This window comes from Passer domesticus, chromosome 5, assembly GCF_036417665.1.
Source record: "Passer domesticus isolate bPasDom1 chromosome 5, bPasDom1.hap1, whole genome shotgun sequence".
NCBI classification, from domain to species: Eukaryota; Metazoa; Chordata; class Aves; order Passeriformes; family Passeridae; genus Passer; species Passer domesticus.
Genome location: NC_087478.1, coordinates 24,645,537 through 24,664,160, shown reverse-complemented (window position 1 = coordinate 24,664,160; position 18,624 = coordinate 24,645,537). Strand labels below are relative to the sequence as shown.

General features: G+C 37.5%; 1 protein-coding gene across 8 annotated transcripts in view; it reads left to right on the top strand.

Annotated features, from left to right (window-relative positions):
* FOXP2 (forkhead box P2) overlaps positions 1–18,624 on the top strand; it is a 402,834-nt gene that overhangs the window by 16,822 nt on the left and 367,388 nt on the right. Inside the window, exon 1 of one of the 8 annotated variants that reach the window (XM_064422344.1) lies at positions 17,048–17,104. The exons of the other annotated variants lie outside the window; for them this stretch is intronic. The gene's annotated coding sequence lies outside the window, so the exon portion shown is untranslated. Of the gene's footprint in view, positions 1–17,047; positions 17,105–18,624 lie in introns of those variants that run through there. 8 annotated transcript variants of the gene reach the window in all.

Sequence of the window (18,624 nt, the reverse complement as noted above, 5' to 3'; positions counted from 1 at the left end):
TTTTTATGCCAGAGGGATAAAAAATGCAAGAGAGGGATGGACTGTATTTTTAGATACTGAAAATCTTTGAAGATCTGGTTCGCAAGTGAGAGCTGAAACTTCCTCACAGTTGTGTGTTACACGGTTACAGTTTCTTTGGTTTGGCTCTTATTTTTGTTAGCTAGTACTGCTTTATTTCCTCCAACAATTTTGATGTTAGGATTTTTTCTTTAAATTATGAGAAATAAATAAAGAATAATAAGAGCTAAAGTAAACAGCCTGATATTTTTAAGGAATTTTTTTTTATAACTAGGGTGTATCATGAATATTTGTTCCTTGCTAGTTCTGTGAAGGTAAACTATGAAGCTGATAAAAAATTTTACAAGGCTGAGAGTAAATATGCCAACTGATAAAACACAAAACAAATGCATGATTAAGAAGACAGGAAATTATACTGGTTAATTGGACTATTATATGAGACCTTATAAAAATATTTAAGTACAAGGAGATACGGGGACATACTTCTGGAGAGACATTGTTGCTGGTTTTGCTTTCAGTAGCAGGATCTGCATCAAGACTGGAAAGTTGTGGCTCTAAAAAAGGCATATGTATTTATTCTGCCTAATTGGGTGAATATATAAACATTTTATATTTAATCTGGGAATTAATATCATTGGATGTATAAAAATAAATAGGAATAAGAAAGCTAGATATCTTCTTAAGTTCCTTCCTTCCTTTATTTTTCTTTGTTGATGTCAATTTTTTTTGATACTCTCTTTTCCATATAGCTTTTAAGAATGTATATGGAGAGAAGATACTTGGTAATAGAGTATTGTTGATCCAGCTTATAAGGGCATAACAAAGCCCATTGGGAGAAAGGTTTTTTTTAACCAGAACAGTTATTTGCAAGAGGACATTATTAAGGACTTCAAAGTCGATTTCGCTGGAATACTTCAGGTTGTGCTTTAAGGATTTTCTAACACACTGAAATTTCCTGAAGGAGTTATACTAGCAGTACTTTACAACCAAGAAGTGTATCAATGTTGGTTTGATTGCTATTTTTTATTTTTAAAGAAGCAGGACGGTGGTTAGTGTGTTTAGTGGCATATTGATATTCATTAACTTCATGCCTGTGCTTTGACAGTGTTTGAGACCTGGACTTAAACTGGAAGGGCCATCACTGGGTTCTGTGCAAACAGAGAACTACTGAGTCCCAACCCAGAAGTAGGACAATTTACATACGTGGGTAAAGACAGTGTTTAGAAAGCAGGCAAGGGAAGACAGAAAAACAAGGAGTTATCATAGCATATCAGCAAATAATTGGTTTTAAAATTTTCCATAGGTCTCCTGCCAAAGCAGTTTGAAAGAGGTTAATCGGTTAGTCTTGTCGATGTTCATAGCAGTGTAAGGCGTCAGCCTGGATAAAAAGCTTGTAGACACTTAATTGAAAAAATAACACATAGGTGATGGAAGCTGGCAGCCTGGATGTAAAGGAGAAGGGAGTTTACCTCTAGATATGGAATGAGAGATGATAGGAAGGCTTTGACATGGAAGATAAGTGATTAATATATAATGGGATACTGGATTTATGTCAGTAGAATGAGATTACATTTGTCAAGATTAAAGCAGAAGATAAGAGCAAGTTTTGAAATAAGAGTGATGGGAGTATAACAGCTGTACACTTTGAGAAAAGAGGTATATTTTCAAGGTGGTATTTGCAAAGATCCTACCATATTTGTGAGTAAATATTTTGGAAATACTTGAATCTGTAGGACCTAGATGCATGTATCCAAAGACTGAGAGAGATGATATCCCAGTCGGTCTAAATGGTAATATTGCTGAAGGAAGGGGGCAAGAAGAATGCTTGTTAGAGGAGAGTATACACTATCTCCTAACTGTACAAAATTGTGATCCAGCTCAGAGCAGCAGTGTGCTGTTAGAGATAAGGGGAGAATCACCTCCCCCAGGTGATCTGCTGGGGTCCAGAATTTCTTTTAGGTCCTCTACCATTTCTCTTGTGAAAGAGAATGTTTCATAAATTAATTTAAATATTACTGTTCTTTGCTTTTTCTCTGTTGATCTTTAGTGGCAGCATTTGCAGCTGAAGGTTACCCTATAAGCGTATTGCACCATTGTTGATGAAGCATCACAGAAAATATGTTTTAATACACCAGTAGCATGCTGAATATTTTAGGTTTTCAGTGCCAGGATTGACTTGACTGCATTGCTTACTAGTGGTGAAATCATGAGTTATGAAGATCCACCAGGTTGAATGCCAGCAGAATTTCTGCCATGGACATGCTTTTAAATATATAGATAGGTTTCCACCTACTGGAAAAAAATAGTGTAAAAATTTATATTTATAGGTAAATCACGTCTCTTCATATATATAGGGTCAAGGTATTTAATTTGCTTTTTTATAGAGGGATAGAGAAGACAATATTGCTATGTAGTTCCTATTGTTTACCTCCCCCCTCATCTCTCTATGGAAAATATCCTGGAAAAGGGCTCTCATGTTGCTGTGGATTAATTTCAAGTGGAAAGTGGTGGAGTAGTGCAGTGTGAGGTAGGTCCAAGATGCTGTGAGGTTTCCTTTATTTTTTTTTTGTTGGGACTTAACGCTAGAATAGAGCAAATATTTTACTGAAGCTTGAAAGTGATTTGACATCTTTTTACTTTTGTCAGGTCTGTTGTATATTTACTAAAAATGTTGTCAGTTTTGGGTTTTTTTTAGAACTTCTCTTTGGTGTATTTCCCTCTGAACTTTATTAGACGAATCTGAAAAGTTGGATCTTTTTTCCTTTACTTGCAGCCTTGTGGCTCCATCTGCCCTGTGAGACCCCACAGGATGGCTGGTACAGTGCTGTGCCATCCCTGGCAGAGGGCTCCTGCTCGCCCCGGTGAGAGCATTGCTCTGCCAGTTCAGTCGCTGAGGACTGCTTGGTTACCTCCCTGCTGCCCAGTGCCCTTTTTGCAAGTTCTGAAAAGATTTATCACTGCTTTTTAAGAAAGTCTTCATGAGTATGACCTGAGGTTTTACAGGAAATCTTGAAATAAAAGTAATAATATTGTTATACATTCTCTCACATTCAGCCACACATGCTATCACAAAAGTAACCTTGAAGCTGTTTTAGTTTTACAGCAAAGAGTGTTTCTTTTCATATCAGGTAATCCAAGCTGCTGAGGTTTTTCCCCCCTTGGCTTTGAAAACATGCCTTTATATTAATAATCCTGGATTTTGTGCTGAAAGTTGATTGCTGTAGTTGATGGCTGATATTCCATAACACTAAATAAAAGCAACCCAAAATTTTCTCTTTTTCCTTTTCCGATCTGAAATCTATCAATGTGTATTTTTAGAGTTCACCATTAGTGGAGGTATAATCTCTGTGCCTGCTTTTATTCTTGGCCACTGGGAGTTTTGCTACCAGCAATAAAAGACAACCTCCATGTTGTACTGCACAGTATAGATATTGTAAATTTTGGTCTTGCTTTCCATTGATCTGGTTTGCCATATGGGAATCATATTCAGCTGATCTTTATTTCCTGAGTCAGAAATTCTGTTTTACCCATCTTTGGGGCTTTCAGCATTTTATTCTCTGTGGGCTGTCAGGTATTGCACATGAAAGGAAAGGTTCAAAGGCATATAAAGAAGGTTCAGGTCTGAAATGTTTACTTAACACTGACTCTTTTTTTTCTTTTTTTTTTTTCATTTTACAAACATTTGCCAGACTGGAGGATCAGCATGAAACCTTAATAAATTTTAGACGTTTTATTCTCTATTATGAACATTTTAAACATACATAATTTTGGTGTACTCTGGAACACATCAACTGTAAACTTGCTAGTGTGGGTTTGCCAGCAACAGGATTAAAAACATTGCAATTATTTTTTTTAAAGTTTAGAAATTATTTTTCTTGGAGGGTTATTTCCTTTTATTTCTGTTTTTCTTTCTGGAGCTGCCTCTAACAGACTGCCGTTGTGCTACAAAGAAATTTTGAATGAATTGACTGTGCAGATTTTGATTAATATGATGAGTAAAATTCTAAAAATAAGGATACCATCCTCTCTCCTTGCAATGTCATTCTACTGAGAGAAATTAATTTGAGGAAAAGTGAGAATGAGCTTCTTGTTGCTCACCTGTGAAGGTGCTGCTGCCAAGGAGGTAAACAGTCATAATCTTAACAGCTTTTGTGCCTTAATTATTTAAGCTCTTGGGGAAAAAAGTACCTAAAATTTAAGAGATTTCAGTCACTTGGAGGCAGTGATATAAAGGCTCTAGATTCCATTAATGTAGTTTGACTCTTTTTCTTTCTCATTTGTACTGAAGTGTATTTAAGACAGCATACTGGAGTGTGTCTCACGTTACACTTCCATCTCCAGTATATCTCATTTTCCTTTTTTGTCTTTTTTATTAAGCAAGGAAATAGTAAGGGATCTTGATACCCCTTACTGGGATTCATTCATTGTTCTTCTGGCCCCTTTCTTCTTCATTGTCAAGTGGATGTAGACCATTGGAATTTCCTCAAAGGGATCATATTTTGTCTAGGAAAGGTGTGTATTGGGTGTGTCTGGGGATATATTTTGCTGTTGAGGATATGGAAACAGATGAGAAAAAGTTAATCAAAGGCTGAAACAAAGTTGGGGCTTCCCCCATAGCTCCTTCACCTTTCCCAGAATAAAGCTGTCAGAGAACCGTGCTCTCTCACCCAGTCACAGACTCCAGGTTTGGCTTTCCTGGACTTGCATGGCCTCTTCAACATGAAGTTATGCTGTAGGTTCAGCTCACTTAATGTTCAGTCACATCTGCCTCCTTTTCTCACCTACTGCTTTCTGCAGCTGAAGTAGAGAATGGGAGTGAGGCCTCATGGACAGCTCTTGTTGACAGGTTAGCGAAGTCTGCAGTGGGTCTTCTTTTCTGCAGTTTTCCTTTTTTGTGACCCCAAAACGTTGTGCTCTCATTCTCTTCATTCTTCTTTCCTCACTTCAGCCATCAAGGATGGTTATGGCTCCTCAGCTGTCCTGGCTTTCCCCTCACATTGGCTGAGGCTGTGAGATGTTTTCTGTCCTGCCTTCCCAGGCTTTGTCTGTTAAACTAGAATATGTCTAGTTTTAAATTGGGAAGAAAACCTCAAGGTAAACCATGATCTTATGGCTCCTCTGGCTGGGGTGTTGGAAGGACAAGACAGGCAGAGGAAACGAGGAGGGGACATTCCTCTCTGTGCCAGTGACCAACTGGAGTGCCTGGAGCTCTGCCTGGGGATGGAGGAGGAGGCAACGGAGAGTAGGATTAAGATGAGGGCAGGGACAGGTGACAAAGTGGTGGCCTGTTACATGATGCCTGACTGGTAAGAACAACTGGATGAGACCCTTTGTAGATATATAGAAATAGCTGGGTCCTCATGGGAGACTTCAACCTCCCAATAACTATGGGAGGGACAGCACAGGAGGGCATAATCATTCCAGGTGGCTCCTGAAGAGCATTGATGATAATTTCCTTTTCCAAGTGATAAATTTGCTGATGATGAGAGGTGCTGTGCTGGACCTCGTTCTCATCCACTAGGAGGGACTGGTGGGGAGTGTAAAACCCAGAGGCAGCTCTGGCTGCAGTGACCATGAAATGGTGGAGTTCAAGATCCTTATGGCAGTGAGGAGAATGCACAACAGGTTTGCTGGACTTCAGGCAGGCAAACTTTGACCCCTTCAGAGAGCTGCTTGGTAGAGTACCATGGAATAAAGCCCTGGAGGGAAGAGGCACCCAAGAAAGCAGGTTATTATTAAAGGATCAGCTCCTCCAAGCATTATGATATTGTAATTTCCCTCCATATGTTTATGGTGGGACATCCTTCCTTCCAGAGGGAACTAAAAATATGTAGCGTTTGTTCAGTGTCTTCTCAATGGGCTTCTGCTAAGAAAAATGCATGCCAAGTTATCTCTGGTATCTCACTGCTGAAACACAGGTCAAAACAATTCTAGATTTTAAAACCTTCTATCAAATGCTCCCTAGACAACACTAGAGAATACTGAAGTATTGCTTGGAATAATGATAAATCATTATAAATCTCATTGTGAAGTACTCTGTACAATTGTTACACACCTATTTAACAGATGCATAAAAACTCCCCAAAGTGTCTTTTTATGGGGAATTTTGTGTATTTAAGATTTTCTGTAAGCTGGGGCACCACACCACCTTTGTCAGCTGGTAATGTAATTCTCAGTATCTACACCTTTTGCAAGCTATACATTCAGTACAACCTGTGTGGCACAACTGTCTCTGAGGATGGAGCAGTTGAAAATGATGAACTAGACAGGACAGGCAGCTTTATCTTTGTCATCTCCTCACAAGACTTTGGAAGACGTTTGGTGTCTTGGTGTTTATTTTCAAAGTTCTTAGCCTGGTTCCCCATGAGTTTGCGAGTAGAGCTTCTCCAGGGAAAGGGAGCTCCCTATGAATGAACAAGATAAAGATTCTCACTGCAGAGCTGAGATCTTGTTCAAGGGCCTGTTTATGTCGTGAAGAAAGGAGAAATGAAGACCAACATGGTTTTTGTATTTTACTTTAATACAAATTCTTTCTAAATTATTATGTTATTTGAGTACATCTTTGTATGCACATTGTCAGAACAAACCAACTTTCCAGTAGCCCCTAGGACAAAATTACTTATGGAAGTAGAAGAGAAAAGGGTTTTAACAAAACAGGACACTCATCTGCATATTTCTCCCTTGTGGGAAGAAGACCTGAAGACAAATATGTTACGGTGGCAGAACCAGGCACATTTTTATTCTTCAGTAACGACCATGATAATCCTGCAGAATAGTGTGTCGTGGTTAAAGAAACTGCTGTCTTTCAGTAATTTTCACAGAAATAATGTTTGTATAGATCAGAAGCACATTATTAATTAACAGGAAGTAGCATCTTGGAAGCTAAATTATGTAGTAGGAGCTGAAGTATAGCTAGCTAATGAAAGCAGCATGAAATAAAGTAATCTGTATGTGGTGGATAGAAGCCTACTTGTCAAAAATATTTGTGGTATTTTTTGGATTGCCCCAGATCTTAACTTTCATTTTGAATCCATATATTATTATTAGGATAATAATTGTAATCTTGAGAATGTAAACTTGCTACTCTGATATTTTGCTGATTCTGATGGTAATCTGAAACACCAACTCTATCCTTATTCCATTTTCTTTATTAATTCTTTTTTAAGATACTCATTCTAAATCTAATAATGGTCTTTAAAATTCAGCATTAAAAATTTCATTAATGATAACTTTTCTAGCTGGGAAGGGGAGAGTGATGATTGTCAGGAACATCAGCAGGAAGAAAAGTGGAGATTGAATAAATGCAAGATGGGCAAATGGGAAAAGAAAAAACAGTGTTAAGAGGCATAAATATGGTAATTGTAAAGATGAATGTATTTTTACTTTGATATAGACCTAACAAGCAGGTAGTGGAAAATTATTCAAAATATAGTTATTTTATTACAGATCATTTTCCCTTCCATACCTTCATTCAAAACATATCACTCATATGAATAAAAGAAAAGTTGATGGCAGGTTATGGGCAATTGATTGCATTCCTGTGCTTGTATGCCACAGTCAGCAACCAGGAATTTGACAATGTCTTTACACTTGATTTCATCTCTCTGCTCCCCATCCATGTTTAGCTTACACTCCCAGCACCATGACTGAATCCTCATTCTGTCCTTGTGCCTTCTGCACTTATTCCAGTGCACTGGTTCCAGTCTCTCTTCCAAAGCCCTGACCTCTGTTCAGCTTCTAAGTGTTGCTGGCTGCCAGCTCAGTTGAGTAAACTTCTGCTAATGAAAACAGATAAAAAGTCACTGGAATTTATTAAAGCTTTTGCATTAACTTAAATCACGCTCTAGGAATGAATGTAGTATTATTAAAAAAATGAAATCGGATTATAATGAAAGGAACCTGCAGATTTTAGTTAGTAACTTGCATGCATCTCTGTATTTTGTTTAATTCTAATAAAATAAAAGTGAATCCCTGTTAACTGTAATGAAATAAAATTAAGCTCTCTCTGACTTACATTCATGTAGTCAGTCAACGCTATTATTTGAAATCTCATTGGGCCCTATTTGTCTGCAAGAACAACAGAATTGTCATTTATGCTGGAGGAACTCTGTTGGTAAGAAAATAGCAGGACTAGGGCTATTTTATCTGGAAAAAAGAGGTTGCCAATACATGGGATTCCCATGATGTGTGCTACAGAAGTTAACTGATTCTGCAATTTATTTTAAGAATGTGTTTTGAATCTGAATAATAAATACTTATATATGTATTATAGTTCAAATATATGCTGCTTTGTTTGAAGATGTTTTGTTTCTTCAATATCTTCACATGTCAGTATGTTTATATAGTTATATTAAACTTCCATGGACAAGTTGTGTTCTGAAAGATTAATTAATATTTTTGGTAAAGAGATAATTCACTTTTGTTGTGTTTCAATCTAATAAAAAGTCTATCTTTTTTGGCTTTATTTTCCTTTTCTCTTTTTTTTTTTCTTACTTTTCTAAATCCATTTGCTTTATTATGCCAGATCATTGCAAGCTTTACTTTCTACTGCATTTTATCATAATGCTCTTTGAGTATAAATAAACTCTGGTATGCTAAACCTAATAGCAATTAAACTGGAAGTGTTTGTGTTTCATCACTGTGAACTTCGCAGAAATGTTTCCATGACAACCTCCATGCTAGTTAAGGCAACCAGAGGTGATCAACAGTTTATATATTTTTTTTCTCTTGCAAGAATGGAATTTGTGTTGACAGTTCTGGCCTTTAATGGCACTTTTGTACTGTGTGAAAGTATTTGTTTACTAGATCATATGCTGTTAACTGTCAGGCCGAGATAGAGTGACTGCTTTTGATAAAAGGGCTGCATTACATCTCTGAGTCTGTGAAGCTCTTGTACTTTAATTACTCACATCAGTACAAAAGTATCCACTTGCTTCACTACACTTAAAAATTAGACTTATTAGTTCCAAAGCATTAATGGTGAGTTAATTTTTTCCTTTACATTTTTTTGGAAAACAATAATCTAAAAGCTGCTTTGTTGTTTTAAATTTAAACCATTCCATTTACACTGATAAAAATCACATTCCATGGTATGGGGTGAATTGTAAGTGCTGTAATTACTGGCACTTTGAATTAGGATTTCTGGGCCCTGTTTTCATATGTAGCTGATGAAGGTTGTTATGCTGGTGGCTGAGATATGCTAGCTATGTACTCTGTTGAGAAAAATATCATTTAGGTAGAGGTGTTTTGTCTCTCCGAAGTTTTAAAAAAAAGGCAGGTGTACCTAAGATGTGACAGAAATAACCTCTCTGAGTGTAACATAATAGTAGTACAGGTCAACTGTTGTGTGTGGTACATGGATGAGATAGTTAGAAAGCTTTCAGAAGAAAACTTTATTTTTAAAATGTTTTTTGGTGAGGTATTTATCTTCATAGTGCCCTATCTGGGTAGATCATCTGGAACCGAATAAATTAGTTATTATCTAGTCTGATAATCAGTTCGTAACTGCTACTACAGCAGGTGCACTACCTCACTACCAGCCAGAGGTTTCACGGCATTACCTGTACTGAGTTGAACAACTTGCTGTTTTTGTGTGTCTGTTCATTGTCAGGCTGATGGACAAGTGTCTTTTTCTATCTAGAGAGTATGTATAGCACAGGATCATTTGGTTTTGGTTAGCTGAAAAATGCATTTGGAAGGTATCAGAGTATCTTCTAAAGGTCTACTTCAAAACAAAGACTAAATATTTTGTCATAATAAAGACCTTAGTTTAGTGAAGCATATTATTTAATAATACTCATGTATATTCAACTATGAGAGAGGGTACTTGTTGCATGTCTTGCATACAAAGACATAATTTATATTCAGGACTCATCTTTTGGACATGTAGTTTGTTTTAGTAATTGCTTGCAGAATGTTTATTGTTTCAAGTAGTGATACCATCACTTTTTTAAGCAATTGAGTCACCCTTCAGTGATCTGTTAAAACTAAGAGGAGTCACAATTGTTGAAGCTGTTTTGTGTGGGTTTGTATGTGGAGGATGCTGTTGCTTTTTGCACAGTGTGTCTGTTTAGTCAGAAGTTGCTTTTATGTTTGCTTATATGTTTGTTGACAGTTGGTGACACTAGGAAGGGAAATGGAAATGCTGAAGTTATATACCCAAATTTCCCAGATGACTGGTGTCTACACTCTCAGTGTAAGATGCTGCCTTTACCAGAATACCTTCACCTCATCTTTGGGGGTTTGTTGTGCCTTCCTTTGTGTACGAAGGTTGGCGTATTAAGGAGAAACTTCTCAGAGGAGTAAGGGATGAAAAAAGCTACCTCCTTGTACATTCTTTCAGACTCCGAACTGTTATAGCTGGAGGTTGTAATGTTCCCTGAGTGCATAGGTGTATGTATAATCCAAAAATTCCATTTATATAATCCAAAAATACTGTTTATATCATCCTTACAGGTAAAATTGTGTGGATTACTAGAAGGAGTATATTATACTACTAAGAAGTAGTCTTTATTTTCCTGGTGGTCATTTGGTTGTGAAAGATTTTGTAGTACTTAAGCATATGATACAAATAAACCCTGTGTGCTTGTTTTCCCAAGTTAGTTTTTGTAAACAGTAGTTTGTGACCATGTGTGAAATAATACTCTGTATTTGTAATTGGGGTTTTTTTTATAACTATGATGTAAATAAGACACTGCCTAAAACTGGACAGTAACTCTGGTCACATGACCCAAATATTGTCGATGAACTGGGATGGAAAAACAAGCTGTTACCCCTAACACTTCTTTTCTTTCCTAGGAAAAATGAATTCATGCTGGAACAGCAACACAGATGATGAGGAAATAGAAAGCTTATCTTGCAAGATGAGACTTAAGAAAGTGTGACATGTTTGACTTAATGAAACAAAGATTGAGAGAGGATATGATATCTCTTTCATATTAATAAGTGTGTATGGAAAGGCAGAGAAGGCATCATATAGGGAGAAGAATGTTTAAGCTAAAAGACATTGTTAGAACAAGTGCAAAACAAGTGTATACTAGTTATGGATAAATCTGAGCTGGAAGAGAGAGCATTTAAGTAGAGCACGTGGGATCGGAGATTTCGGACAGGGAGTCTAATCTGCAAAATTGGCATGATAGAATTGCTTTAGCCAAAGAATGTAGATGGTCACTCAGATTGTTCTTTCTAATCCTATGACCATCTTTTTGCCTAACTAGGTCTATAAACCCTCATGCTTGCTTGTTGAACAGTACCGAGAAAACTTGTAGAAGGAATGAATTTAAGAGAAGCCTTTTAAAATTATTTTGCTTGTTTCAGTTCCAATACCTGTTTAATTCTTGGGTAGATTCCTCAGTCTGTTTTCAGATTTAAGTGCTTCTATATTATTGACAATAGTATCCTGAGACTTCTTAAACTTTTTTTTCTTGTTTGTTTTATATGTATTGGAGTGCTACTTCTAAATTTTTATTTTTGCTTCATCTTACTGCAGTTAGTTATAGTCTTTAACCAACTCTAGTAGCTGGCTTTTTCCCCTTTGGTATTTTCCATGCAACTGCAAAGATAAGGTTATTATTACTGTACTCCTCAAAGTTTATTCTGTAACCAATCTGTAAGTTCATTTAGTTCATGCAGGTAGTCATTTCCAGTCCCTTAATTTATAACTTCCTGGCAATACTTTTTTAACCCTCAAAGAGAAGAGAACTCTGAAGATTGCTTAGTCCAGCTGCTTTTCTCATGCAGATTGGAGCAGGTTGTCCTGGATTTTCTCAGGTTGCATTTTGACTTTCTCCAGGAATATGGGGTCTTCAGCCTTGTTAGAGAGTCTACAACATCTGTGGGCAACCTATTCCACTGTTCAGACACGTAACAGTAAAAATGCATTATTCTTTGTCTCAAGAATGTAATTCTAAGAGATTTGACAAATACACACAGATAATCAGTATGTAATTTCTTCCCCAGGATTTTAAAAATTGATTTCTAATACTTCTTTAATCTGGAAATGACTTTAAGTATTTCCTTTCTCTCCTCCAGAGTATCATACATCTGGAATAGAGGCTCCCTTATTGGCTCAATAGTAAAAGGGGTTTTGCTTTTGTATGAATGTTGTCACTCTCTTTAGATGGTTTCCAAGACTTTTTGTCCCAGTACCTGTCAAATACAAAGGTGTTGCTACCTCCATGCAGAGTCTTAAAACTGCAGGTTGAACCAGCACCATATTGTAGCCACAAAGTGAATTCTCATTTGAGTACAAGGTACATCAGTGGCTCACTCTCAAATATCTGTATTAATGCCACTTATACCTAGGAATTGCTTGGAATCCTTTCCAAATTCACTAAATTTCACCTCATTGGAAAGACATCCAGAGGCAATGTCTGCCTTGTTTCTTTGTGTAGCAATGTTGGAGCTGTGCTTAGGTGAAGGACTCATCACACCTACCTAAAATGTAAAGGTTCTACACTACTACTGGGCATCACTGGTAGTGCAAATAATGGCATTGTGATTTATTACCCAAAGAGATGTTTATTACTCAAAAGATGAAAATCTGACTTTTACAGACTTTCCATTTATATGTTAGTTTCTCTGTTTTTCTCAGTCCTTCAAAATACACATCTTAAGGTTCTGAAAAACTGAAGTGTACTAAGCACACTTGGCTATGTGAGCTCATATGCCAAATGAGAGGAATGATCTAAGCACAATCTCCCCAAATGTTATGACAGTAAAAGCTCTTACTGGAGTGTGTCTACTCACAAGGCAAATCATGTATTGTCTGAATCTCCCCAGAAATCTTTTGGAGGAGCATTACAAAAGTTTGTCAACTTTAGCAACTCTCACTGTGTTACTATATTTTAGGTATGTATCAGTGAAAATGCAAAATAAACTTCTAAAAAGTCATCCAAGACAATATTGGTTTTGACTTGTAGAGAACACGTAGAGAATGCTGGTTTGTAATCCTTGCATGATCGTACCTTTTAAGGAGACTTATATCCCCACTGAATGGTTTGTTTTTTAAAGCAAATGCAATAATAGGGCACTTTCCAGTGTCTGTTTCCATCTTTGACCAAGACTTTACTTTCCTCATATATTTTTACCTTGCCCATGATTCATTGCATATGACAATTAATTCTGTTGTCAGAATGAAGGCTTTTAATTAGTCCTCATTAGAAAACTTCTGTCATACAAAACATTATTTTACAGAGTTTTTTAACTCAACAAACATTTTATTATCCCAGGTATTTCAGAGATGCCAACTATGTCTGATTAGGTAAAAATTCTTCTTTAGGCACTGTAATGCTCAAACTCATACTGTTTAAGGGATTTTGGAATTTATCCAACAATGTGAGCTTGCTCTGAAGAAGAACTTAGGTGCAGTTGTAAATATAGTAGTATTTGACTGATTAAAACCTTCTCCACATTGTAGTTTAGGAGGTGTACACACACATTTTTTAAAAAAAAATGTATCAATGAGTAGATGATAAATACAAATTTATTTCATTTATAAATCTACTTTCTCATATGCTTAATACGGTGTCTGTGGTCATTCTATCAGGGATTTTAAGTCCTTGCTTCCTAAATTGAGTAATAGATTCTTGACCCCTTGAAAGTCCCAAGTAACCCTGTCTGATCTCTCAGCTGAGCCTGCTGTGAGCAGCACTGGACTAGAGAACTCCTGAGGTCCAGGCCAGTTTCAGCTATTCTGTGATTTTGTGATTGACTGAGTTCTGTCTGAAGCTGCTAGACTTGCACTTCAGAACTCAAACAATTTTTTCAAGGCAGATAATGTAAGTATTTTTTTTATGTTCTTATAACCCACTAGCAAATGGTCTCCATCTTTTCTGAATGGAGATTTCATATTTCTTCTTTCTTTAACTAGTCTTCTTTCTAGACTGTGATTATGTTTCTCTGTTTTTCTCTAAAGTAAAAGTCAGTTGTGTGGCATGAGTGAGATACTGTCATTTTTTCTTGTGATATTTTTATGATCCTCCTTGAGGAACTTGATAATTCAGTCAGTGGTGTAAATGACCTAATTGTATGGCAGGCATGTGGGCTTAGTGAAGTCCCTTTTCTGTTGGTTTCTTTATTTCATTGCAGGGAAAAAAAGCTACAGTGCAAGAGAGTGTAGGGATGTTCTTGTAGCTGATACATCTTATAAATAATTTTACTGGATTTGTGGGACTCCATATACTGAATACTAATGATTTGTTTAACATGAGGTTATGATACATCTTTTTAATGGGGCAGAAGTTGCCTGGACAATGAACTGTGTAAAGAGGACCATTGTGATCTTCACATAACAGTATCTATATAATTTATTGCATTAATTTCTGTTTGAAGTACAGTGTATCTTTTTGGGGGAAGCAAATCAACATTGTTTTTAAATACTCCTGGTGATGGAGAGCCCATGACAATCCTTGGGAACTTCCTCCATTTGGTAATCTAAACTCTACAATTTTTTTCTGGTCTAAACTTTTCTGACTTCAAATCCCTCATTAAAACTGTCCCTTGCTGTGTTGCCTGTAGAAAATGTGATAATGGATGTGCTGTGGGTAGGAGGGCTCTTGCCTTTCCTGCTGACCTGTATTGTTTCCTTGTTTCCTCCTGCTCTCCCCCTGAATCCACCTGTTTTGTCTTCTGTCATGCGTTCGGGTTTTCAACTTTCCCAGGCAGGGATTACCTACATGTTGTGTTTATATGGCATGGAATAGAGCAGGGTCTTAGTCCCTGGCAGGTGATCTTTGCTGATGAGCGTGTCATGAGGGCATAAAGGATTAAAAGAGGTTTGAGCTATTGTTGTCCTACTTTAAGAGCTTTTAAGCCTGTCAAGAACTACTGTAATCTTTGGGCATGACTTCCTTTGTGGCGAGGACTTCCTCCATTTCTGCTTTAAGTCCAATAAAGACTGGACTAAATCATACCTCTCAAAAAACCAGCTGATCTCAATGGAGGCGGGGGTAAAGGGAGGGAAAATTTCCAGTGGTAGAAAATCTCTTGCAGCCCTCAGCAGTCTGCTGTAGGGGTTAGGAATTCAATGTTTGCTTGTCTCTGCATTCTCTTCTGAATTTATCTTGCTTCAGAATTCCAGGATGTTGTTACACTTTTCTTAGAGAAGAAGGAGGAATAAAAATAGCAGTGTTAAGGTTCTGCGCTGAGTTTGGGTACTTATGGGCTGTGGTTAACTGTCCTATAATCTTCTGTTTTGTAGACAGGTTCACTTTTTCAAATCTAGTCCTGTTTTTCAGTCATTTCATGATGTTTTAAAGTATGTTCTGCAAGTCCTTCCCATTTGAGCAGTGTCCTGTTTGAGTTGTGGCTATCAGACTGGTGACCCTGTTTTATTAGGAGTGACCCGAGTGTCAAATGCTCAGGTGGCATTGCTTCTCAGATTTCCTTGATGATACAGAGATTGTATTAGTCCCTTGTGCATGCTAGTTCACATTCATGCTGATTAACCACTGTAATGCTTTCGCAGTTATTATTTTCCAGGAAGGTGTTCCCCATCCTGTGGAATATTATGTGTTGCTACATATAGCATACATGTTCTTCTGGTTGTAAAATTGATGTTATCTTCTCTCCATGTGACTTCTAAGCCAAGAAATATGGGATGATCTGAAAGTTTCACAAAGGCTTTATTGTGAACTGAGATCTTGGGGTAATCTCTTGATTTCCAAGCTGACTACTGATAGTCATATGGGAAGGTTCTCTCTTTCTTGAGTCTTCATTCTCAAATAAATGAATTGTCCTGGAGGTAAGGTAGCTGATGGTAGACTTGAGATGAGTTCAGTTTGTTAGAGCATGATGCTAATAATTATGAGGTTAGTGGGTTCAGTCCCGGTATGGACCATTCACTGAAGGGTTGGACTTGATGATCCTTGTGGGTTTTTTCCAACGCAGAAGATTGTCTTCCTGTTTTTACTAATTTCCATCATAGCATGATGCTTTCTTTACCCATCATAACTTGTAAATGTTGATACAGACTTCAGGAGCAGCAGTATAATGCTGTCACTGTCTTGCCTTCCTGTCATCTTCTCCAGGTAGAAATATTTTCTTCTCCTCAATGTAAATCCTGTCCTCTGCTTAGCATCTTTCAGGATGTAGCAAAAATGATTCCTGTGCGTTCCCTGAGCAGCAGGCAAGGAACAGAACTGTGGCTAGTACAAAAAATCTGAGATGGGGTATCCACTAGAAGAGATGGGAGTGAGAGGAAGCAGGACAAGTAGTGCCTATTTTCTCTCAAAGCTGTTTCTGAAACCATTCCTGGCTGGGCTCTGCCCCCAGAGAAGTAGAAAGCCTTATGTTGTGCAGTAAAAGGAGAGAGGGTCCCAAACTGTTGGGCAGTCCCAGGATCACTGACCTCTGGCTGTGGTTCTCATGGGAAGGACCTCCTGAAGATTATGGTGCTGTGATGGAAAGAAATTAAAGGGAACTAAAATCAGGCTAGACTGTCAGACATGTACTGTGGTGCGCTTAAAAGCACAGAGAACCCAAATGAGGAGAAAGTACAGAAGGGAAGCAGTGTTCTCTGCAATGGAACAAGTTTAAAGACAAGCTTCCTTGTTTAGTGCTGTAGCTTTTCTTTCCATAGCTATTTGAATCAATAAAAGAATATAACAAAGATATCTCTGCCTTTCCATGTTATTTTAGTGGCATCTCTCTTCCTGCCCACAGCTGATACAAACTTAAGTAAAGCCTATTTTTCATCCTATTCAAAATTCAAAATTTCATGTTTATTTGGAAAAAAAATCAGTAAAGCATTTTGTAGCAGTAATTCTTCTCTCTATTTTCTGGTATTTACTGTTAATTAGTCTTGAAAACTAGAGGTCTGTGGAACATATGAAGAAGTTGAAAGCTCTTATTTTTTTCTGTTTTGCCTATTTACTTTTTTTTTGGTGAGCCTTTACTCCTAGCACATATTCTTTAAGAGCTCTGTTAGAAGGTCTGGAAGGAAGACTGGACATGTCATTACGGGATTTAGAACTCTTTAGAGAGCTGAGACCTGTATTATTGCTGATGTTTATTCTAGTTTCTTCATCAGCAGATTCCAATTAAGTCCCTCTCTGATGGGCAGTCTGCAGGATTACCTGTAACAGAGGTAAGCTCTTTCACATTTTCTCTGTTGGCTGCTAAAATGAGATTTCTAAAATGTCTAAAGTGTTGTCCCACTTATAGTTCATAAGTTGCAGGTATCCATTTAACACAGTTGTCCAGTGTTACTATTACAAAACTTTTGGTCTGTTAAAAATTGTATGGTAGACTGATGCAGAGAATGACATGAATACTAAATACAGATCTGAGAACTCATGGTATTGCTTCTTTTCAATTAATGACTGTATCATACACCGTGTCTAATTCAAGTGAAGTGGTTGCAGAACTTCTGGAAGGCTTTAATGGAGTGCTTCAGATTCTGTTTATCAGATCCTGGTTAAAAAGCATATCATTTGAACATAAATGGTGGCATGTTATCGTTTTCTCCTGGAAGATTTACTGGAGTGCTCAGGAGAGCTGACAGAAATGGCGGGTGGCAAAAGAGACATGCTTAGTTGCCTAACGTGATGGTCTTGTCATACTGTGATATATCTGTCTGAAAATTCTTCAGCGTCTTACACATACGGTAGGAAGGAAACTTTAACATGTCAAATTAAGAAAAAAAATTAGCCTATAATAACAGTGTTGCAGATGATTTGCAGGGAGTTTTTTTAATCAGGGATGTTTCATATCCTCCTTTACACCTAATTCGTCTTGCTTTCTAGGAATGTGTAATTAATATTGTAGTTATGCTAATTTGAAACAATGATGATTGCAGCTCACTGAAATTATGTGTTCTACTTAATTGAACTTGACCAACATTACTTAGAGATGACTCAATACCGCATATGGTACATTCTATCAATATAACCTTTTATTTTAAACAGTTTGAGATACAGTCTGATTATTTTATATAATCAGTTTCTGTTTCTGTGTATCTACGGCTCTGAATTTTAGCATGATGTTAAATTTTGCTTCATCCATGGTTGAAAGAGTGCATAAAGTAAACTTTCTTATCAATTTGCTTGGTAGGATATAGAAAAATACTACAAAAAACAGGCAGACTGCTTGTTTCAAAGCTTTTTATGACTTTCAGCATGTAAACTCTATCTCCAGTATCGACAAATATAATCTATCTTTGCATATTGCTAGGCTTCAGATGGTGTAAAAGGAGTTTATACATGGATGCTGGTGGCAGCCACTCCAGCAGGTGCACTTTTGTTCTGGAAAGCACAATCCCTGGGCCCAGGGTGGGTCAGGCTGGCAGCCAGGGTTCCTGTCTCCTCAGTGGCAGTGCCAGGCACTGCAGCAGGAGCGGGCACTGGGGACCTGGCACACTGCGAGGCTTCGGGGGACTGGTTGTGGTTACCCCTGCGAAAGGGTGCTGCTGCCTTCCTGCGCCTCTGCCCTTTCTGCTGTGCAGCCAGAGGGGAGGCAGGGAACAGGAGTTGTGCTTTCCTGGGTAAAATGGTGTGTAGCTGTTCCTCAGGGACTTCTGCACCTCTTTGGCCTGAAGGAGGACTGAAACAAAGCTGAATGCAGAATCATTTTATTTTACAGGCTGCAATGTTAAACAATGTTTTGATA